The 7,825-nt window shown below is 40.3% G+C and overlaps 1 protein-coding gene across 7 annotated transcripts in view; it reads right to left on the reverse strand.

Moving 5' to 3' along the window:
- The window catches only part of tead1b (TEA domain family member 1b), a 44,579-nt gene extending 42,901 nt beyond the window's left edge, over nucleotides 1-1,678 (reverse strand). For 4 of the 7 annotated variants that reach the window (XM_062470874.1, XM_062470873.1, XM_062470871.1 and 1 more), the window contains exons 1-2: nucleotides 1,498-1,677; nucleotides 929-1,055 (exon numbers count right to left, since the gene is read on the reverse strand). The gene's annotated coding sequence lies outside the window, so the exon portion shown is untranslated. Of the gene's footprint in view, nucleotides 1-928; nucleotides 1,056-1,497 lie in introns of all 7 variants that reach the window. The other 3 variants (XM_062470870.1, XM_062470868.1, XM_062470867.1) reach the window with 1 other exon arrangement.
- Nucleotides 1,679-7,825: the final 6,147 nt, after the last annotated feature.

Raw genomic sequence — 7,825 nt, forward strand, 5'->3', positions numbered from 1 at the left:
GCAAGGGCAGTCCAGCACTACATATTGCATGCTTTCAGGGGTCCACAAATACATCTTAAGATACACCAATGCACAAATAAACAAAAAGTAAGTGCCCCCCTTTCCAACAGTTTCAACATAATAAAACTCGAGAAGGTAAATGATGTTGGCCTACAATGAATGTTAAGTCCACATCACAAACTTTGTAAATGCACAGACTATTAAAAAAAACACTGTAACGTTACAAGTGACACCCATAATTTCTTCGGAATCTGATCAGTTTCTCCAATGGTAAAAACTCAAAAGTGGCCTTGGCTGCATACTACTGTCGTCTGAGCATTCTTGTTTTTAGCTGAGCAGGCAACTATGTATTCCGAAAGGAGACTGATATATGGAAAATGGAACGGAGCGTGGAATGCGAAAGGCTACATAAAAATAAAACAGACTGAAGTTTCGTGTACAACTATTTGACATTATTTCAATTTAAACTGAGTAGAAAAAGCATGTATTTCAAGCAAAAACAAACATGACATGGGGGTTTTTAATGCTAGGGGTTTGTTTGAACCATGTTTAAGTGCAAAAACAGAAAAAATGGCATGTTCGGCTTTGAAAGCAAAACGACCTATGGCACTTTAAAATGTTTGGTGTCGTTATTATACTATTTACAGATGGAACTGATAGCGATAAAATAGTAGCATTATTGTACGCAAAATATCCTACTTTGTGAGTTGGTACTTGGGGTTTCTGAATTCAAAACAATAACCAGCCCCCCACTTTTACAGATGATCAAAACAGACACATTATCTAAAAACGTTGATCTAATCTTTCCTGCAACATGACTAGTCCTATTCAGATCGGTTACATCGATTTTACCATTAGGGAAATGGAATGTAAAGAATTTGTTGGGATTCCTGTAAATGTAGCCATAAATATAGAAACATGTACTTACAGTAACTTCAAAGCAAGAATAGGAAAACCCCCGGCCAAATGTGTTGAAGCAACAAGTCTTTCAGGATGATGTTTTTGCCGTGCTCCGAAAATTCTCAAGTGAAATCTCCAAGTCCCGACTGAGCCAACTATAGAGAAGAAAACAGCAACATTTTGATCGGTCATCTTGTCCAAAATTGTGATTCATAAAATAATGTAGCATTCGTCCAATCGTTTCCCGAATCCTGTTCTGAGTTTCTGAGGTTCATGCACAAGACTTACTGCATTATAGTAGGGCGTATGGTCGGGCTTCTTTACAAAAATGTAAAAAATGTCAAAGATTTTCGTGCTATGTCAGTGAATACAACACTGAGTGGACAAAGTGAGAGCACCCTGTTGCAACAGCGATGAGAAACGGCCACCTAAAATCTCACCAATAGATACTTCCCAGTCTTATTCTTATGGTAACCTAATATGAAACCGAATACATGTATTCAATGATAGTATAATTACCTTTTATTCACGATGAACTAAACCTTAACAATGTTATCTGCAACCATTTTGCATATCATTAACTACATAGAAACTTACCTCCAACACCTCCGTTATTGTTATTTCATTTAAAAAAAATCGTCCCCCTTTTTCTGTCTAATGTGGGATATTGTAGTTTTTGTAAACTGTGTAAAGTTATTCTTGTGTTTCTGGACCAGCCGGGTATGTGTACGTGAATCGGCAGCGCACCGACAGAGATGCGAAGAATGCTCGGAATGAGAACAGGAATGAAATGAACGCGAAGAGCGAGTTTGCATTGGGGCGGAGCAAAGGTGTCGTCATTCCAAACCTAACAGTCAGCGGTAGATAGGAGGGACAAGGGACAAAAATCCTCAAAGATGACCTCACAGAATACGTTGAATTCAAACTGGAGCCTAAAAGAGGAGGGACATTATTAATCATAACCAAATCAATACATTTTCCAGTCTGATCATGCTGTGGTTTGATACATTGAAACGTATATATTTATTTATATTTCTTTCAACAAATATATTTTTTTAATTCTGAACATTATTACATACACAGAAAATCATGAACATTAAGTTGCTAAGTCAAAGAGAAAACAACACAGCCTACACAGCAAACTTTACTACATGTCTGTTCGTGTCTAAACAATCTACCCATCAGGGGCTGGTGTCTTGACCCCAATCCATTTAAAGGGAGGGATCTATGAAGATGAACGGCTCATCAATCATCCATCAACACGGGAAAATCTGTCTGCACATGTTTAGCAAGGAGTTCACAAGGGAGAACTGAAGTGAGGGTAAGAGAAAGCAGCATTTCTTTTAAAGTTTTCAAACTGTCATTCCAATAATCTATCAATAAGAATTGTGATAATACCATTTATAGAAGTGCACGAAATGACGTATTGTAGCAGACAGAGACATAAAGTTGCAGGAACTCAAGAAAGATGCAATTAGAGCACACAACACAGTTTATTTCAATTAGTTTGGTCCAAAACCTTTTTTGTTGTTGCTTTATAAACCTTCTGGTGTCTCCCAAGACATGTCAACTTTCATGCTCCTTGCCTAAAACATAATTTTATTATAATATTATTTGTATAATACTATAAGATAAAGCAAATGTTGATTTGCCTCACCCTTTCTTAATTATTAAAGAACTAATTTCTAAAGATTTCGAAGTTTGACAGAATCTTGACAGATGTGGTTTAGCTCCATATTTCTGTATCAAACCCTCTAAGTTTCATCATGACCTACCCTTTCTGTCCTGAGCTGGGATCTAAACCACCAACATAGTCTGAAAATCTGCTTTCCAAGGCCCTCTTATCTTATCAGCCTCTCTCGCTCTCTCTTGCTCTCTCTCACTGTCTCTCTATGTTTATTGCCCTTTTCTCTCCCTTTTCTCTCCAAGTCTCGTCTCTCCAATGTCGACTCCATTCACTCAATGCAAAACTATTAACCATCAAAAGACAGTCTTATCTATGCAAATGTTCCACAGGCCCCGAAGACCCCAGGGAAACGGTCCCTGCTTCTCTCCAGGGCTGAGCACAGCAAACGTGACACCAGGCCAACACCTGAGTAGAGGAGCAGCCGTGATTCATTCACAGCCACGGGGTCATCTGTCGACAGTGTTTCACAAGCTCCTTGTTAAACATTAGCCTGGCGTATCCAGGAAGCCCACCAACGGATCCCAGCAGAATGGCAAACAGTAAAATGGTTCATAACCTTACATCAGACCCTGTTCTCATCCTCTTATCGGGGGATATGACTCTCCTGGCAGATTGCATTCAGGAAATGTGGCCATATGAAAATGTCTCAGTGTCTGTGAACCCAGGTGGGAGGGCATTTTGTTCTGTGAAGAGCCAAATGATTCATGGTTAGAGAATATTTGAATTCTTGTCTTCTTTGTGCTAATATGTGTATGCAATCGTCAGCTTTACGGAATTACACTTTACTTTTGCTGATATAATACCTATCCCATAACAAAGACTCCATTACTCTATGATGGAGTAAAGTAGTAGTGTCCCTAACCCTGGCATGAGGGACACCCAGGGGCTGCAGCTGCTAGTTATCTGTACACGTGAATCATCAACTGAGCCAAACCCAAGCATCTGCACCGGAGGACACCAAGACGACCTCTGCATCTCAGAGAAGCCTCACTGCGTAGGGTGGAGGGAAAAGACAGTACTCACGGCCGTTGAACTGTTTACCCCAAAACAGGCATCTCAGGTTTCTGTCTCCTGGCTACCCCCCCAGCTCTGCCAGCCTTCAAACTGTTTATGGCTGGGTGTGGCCACAGCAACCAGGAACAGGGGTGGGGGTGGGAGAAGAGAGCACCGAAACTATCACAACGGCGATCAGTGGGTTCTCAAGAAAGAGGATCACGCAATCTAGGCCCAGATGATGAAAGGAAACGCATTACCAATGCAATGCCACTCAAACTGTCATTCATATCAACTACATGGTAACATAGAATCATCGTTGTGGAGCAACTCCATTTGACGTACACTGCCTCCAATATGGGTACTGTACTGCAATCAATGCAGTTTTCAAAAACGTAAAAAACAAACTGAAACTTCCTTTAGAGCCACGATTACCCATCGAAATTTCGTAAATCTCTGTCATCCAATTTGACTCATGTATCACTGATATCATTTGCAATAGACAATATCTTTTTTAAATATACATGCAATGCTTTGCCTGTGGCTACTCCTATCAAGGGGTTCTGGGATGCAACACATTAGCAGTCTACCCTCCGCAGAGACATCCAAAGAGTTATCCTCCTCTGACCCCCGCAGCAGATAAGACCCTGCAGGTCTGGTGGGGCGGCCAGGGCTTTGAACTCAAGCCTGCTGGTCCCTCTGCTCCAGGGGAGGCCTGGAGGGGTGACGGTGGGGGGCAGGGGTCTGGAAGGGGTTGGGGCTGCTGGGGGTTGGTGGAGTGGAGCGGAGAGGTGAATCTGCCTGGTTTAGTTCACTTCAGAGCCTTGCCCTGCATGGCCTATGACCTCTCACCTGATCAGATGGCTCTGTGAGGCCAGGTGCAGACCATCACTGGCTCTTTGCTCTGACTGCTCAGCCAGCCACACTGATTGGCTTTATTGGAAGATAAGAGAGGCCATTGCCAGTGCAAAGAAGAAAAACATTCATTTAAATTCATTTCAATCCCTGTTGCAGAATGACAGTTCCCTGTAATGCTCCTTTTAATGTATGCGTTGGGTTACATAGAAAGTTGTTATGAAAATGAAGTCCTGTACAATAATTAGTCACCAAATAAATCACTTCCCACTTTTGAAGGTTCAGAATGTTTCCCCTATTTAATCTTTCAGATAATGTGTTTTCTTTTATGTAAATTTGCTGCAATCAAATGCATTCAGGAATGTTATCAACATTTTTATCACTACATTTGAGTTCATCATGCAAACAAACATGTGCGACGGTACACGCCACCTTGTGGTCACTTATAATATATGCTTTTGTAAACATACTGGATTCTGTAAAGTATTACAATGCTTGACCCTCATCTTCCTGACAGTATTCTGTGCACTGTGGCTATGAACAATATTAGTGAATAAGATATTGCTGATAATCACACAAAGTAGGACTCAACATAGGAAAAATACATAATGAAAAGAGGCAGCATTGTGAAAATATTAAATTAATATCCCATTTCAGAGACTCAAAACACACAATAGTTTTCCATGGAAATCAACCATTTTCATTTTGCTGGAGTGAATTTGTACCTTTCTTGCTGAAAAAGTGACAAAAGGGCAAACTTGAATTACAACATAATCCAGCACAGATGACAGGCCTCATCAGGGACAGTGAATGACAGGGTACAACAGGACCTATCAACGAGGAGAGGGGCAATTTCACTTTCTCTCTCTCTCTTTCTCTCTCTCCCTCTCACCCTCTCTCTCTTTCTCTCTCATTCTCCCCAGGAGGACACACTTTGCCAGATCGCTAGTCTCCTGGCAACAGCTGAGGTTTTGATGTCTAAATGTTTGAGCACTAAATGTCTGCTTAATTCAATTCCGTAATGCAGTGTTTGAAGATATGGATCAATGCCTGCTGCCTTTGATGGGCATGTTGGTACTCAGAGGCATGTCATTGTATCAGTCTTCCACTGCAGAGGACAACAAGAAACAAATCACATGATGCAGCCAACTCGTCCACGCAGGCCCTCTTTATGGAAGTCTATTGGAGGAGGTCTGCAGTGCACTGTTTTCGGAATCCCATCACAGTAAAGTGCAGCGCGCAAATATGTTTGGAGGCCAGTCTGTCCACTTGGTACCACAACAAAGTAACTAAAATGCCATTATACATATTGTAAATCATCCACAATATGTCTTACACTCATCAACTGCATATTATCAATGAACTATCAACCGCAGGTCTGATGATATGCAATAACTGGTCAAAGTTAGGTAGATTAGGGTGAATGTGTATTGATTAATGTTCAGGGTTTCTAAAAGGATCCCCGTAGATTGAAGTGTCACTGGGAATTGAATAGTTTCTTTGATCTAAAGCAAAACCAATAACCGACAGTAATCACATCATCGTTCACAACTCAGAAACGTGCTACATGTCTAAAATTGGAGGTAATTACTGTAGATGTGTTGGTTTGTTTCAGGGATATAATGACACTGTGTCCCAGAGACAGCACACTGTGTTGTGATTCAGATGTGTGGTAACATCCATTGAATGCATGTTTTTTTATTTTCTTGAAATGCAACATTGCCAGTTGGATTCATATAGTATGCAGTGCAGGAGTTTCCATCCATCGTCAAATGTGCCTGCCTATTCAGCACAAGGTATCTGCCAACACACCACAGCCATTATAAAGAGATTATGGCATAACCAATGTTTAAAATGTGATTAAAAGCAGATGTGAGTGCAGATAGTATCTGTGACTGAGGATTTGACCATATCACACAAAAACATCTTTTAGAGAAGTGCTTCATGTCCTTCCATCCAAAAAAGCACCGTGCTGCTCATCTTGCAAACAGAAAAGCTATCCTTTTAGAAATAGTTATGGACAAGAAAACCTTGTCTTTTGAAGCTACACTGAAGTAAAGTTACAGATTCAATACTACCATACAAACTTTATTACAGTAGGTAAAGTAAGTTCAAATACTGTACTTGCAGGTTCAAGATGAGTTCAATTGAGGAGCGATTCATTCCCTCAGAACTCAGGGTACAAATCGATGGATAAACAGATGGAGTGCCCTACCCTGTAATAAGTATAAACCACTTATCAGCAGTATCAGTCACTCCTTACCTCACTGTTTTCTTTTTTTGTGAAGAGTTCTTTTATTTTTTGTATTTTTTTTCTTACAGTAAGAGCAGTTGTTATCCAAGGGAAAGTGGGGCTGATCCTGGTTGTGCCTCTCAAATGCATGGAGGCTTATTTGATATGATGAATGGATGCAGAAAAAGTGATAGGAGGGTAATTGCACTTAATGGCTGGAAAAGCTCCTTTTGAAGACACCTTTGCGCACAGCTCACTGCCTGATTATGGGCGGTCATTTTGTCGCTGATGAAAATGCAGGGCTCTTAGTCCCTCGGTTCCACTGATGATAGCATGGTCAGAGATGATCATCAGAACAATAGGATATCGAAAAGGCGTTGTCGCAGTCCAGTCTTAAATGTCAGAGAAGTGATACTCTATCCTTAGGCTTCGTGCTTCAATTTATTGCGATAGTTGTAGGTTTTAAAACCACCGTGGAAAGGAAAGCAGGACAAAAACAGCAGCCCATTAAACGGACTCAGATATATGACAGATTCTCCTTTTTAAGAAAGCTTTTCAGTCCACAAGAGAAACTATTTGAAATAACTGAAGAAATGGGTCTTAGAGCTTTGTTCTGTAATCAAAGACTGAAGTGCAGGAAAACTCACTCATCACTGTTCTCAATTAAAGTCACTTGACATGACAAGTTAAAAGCCTCTAACTAATTTCAAGTGTGTCTACATTGAAAGGAACAGTAAAGAGAAATAACATCACCATTTCTAAAACGAAACCATTTAATGAAAGGTTAAATTATAACCTTGTCATGTGTTGTGCTTCTCTATGTGCTATAGATGTCATAAGAACAATGTGACATTCCTATTCACTGCTAACCAATTGACAAGTCATTCCATCAGTCAGCTAGGGTTGGTAGGGCCAGTAATAATTTCATTAATTACAAGCTGAGTACACTAAAGACCAGTCTATAGTTTAGAAAAAACTCAGATTATCATGCTGAAAAGCCATGGTATTGAAATAAAATGCAATATTTGAGGACATTAAAATCACTTTGTTTTTAAATGTTCAAAACCCAGTTATGTGCCATTTCACATATTTTGCATTGGGGTTGAAATCATGCTGAACATACAAACTCAAACACACATCCACAAAACACATCCACG

This window comes from Osmerus eperlanus, chromosome 10 (assembly GCF_963692335.1).
Source record: "Osmerus eperlanus chromosome 10, fOsmEpe2.1, whole genome shotgun sequence".
NCBI lineage: Eukaryota > Metazoa > Chordata > Actinopteri > Osmeriformes > Osmeridae > Osmerus > Osmerus eperlanus.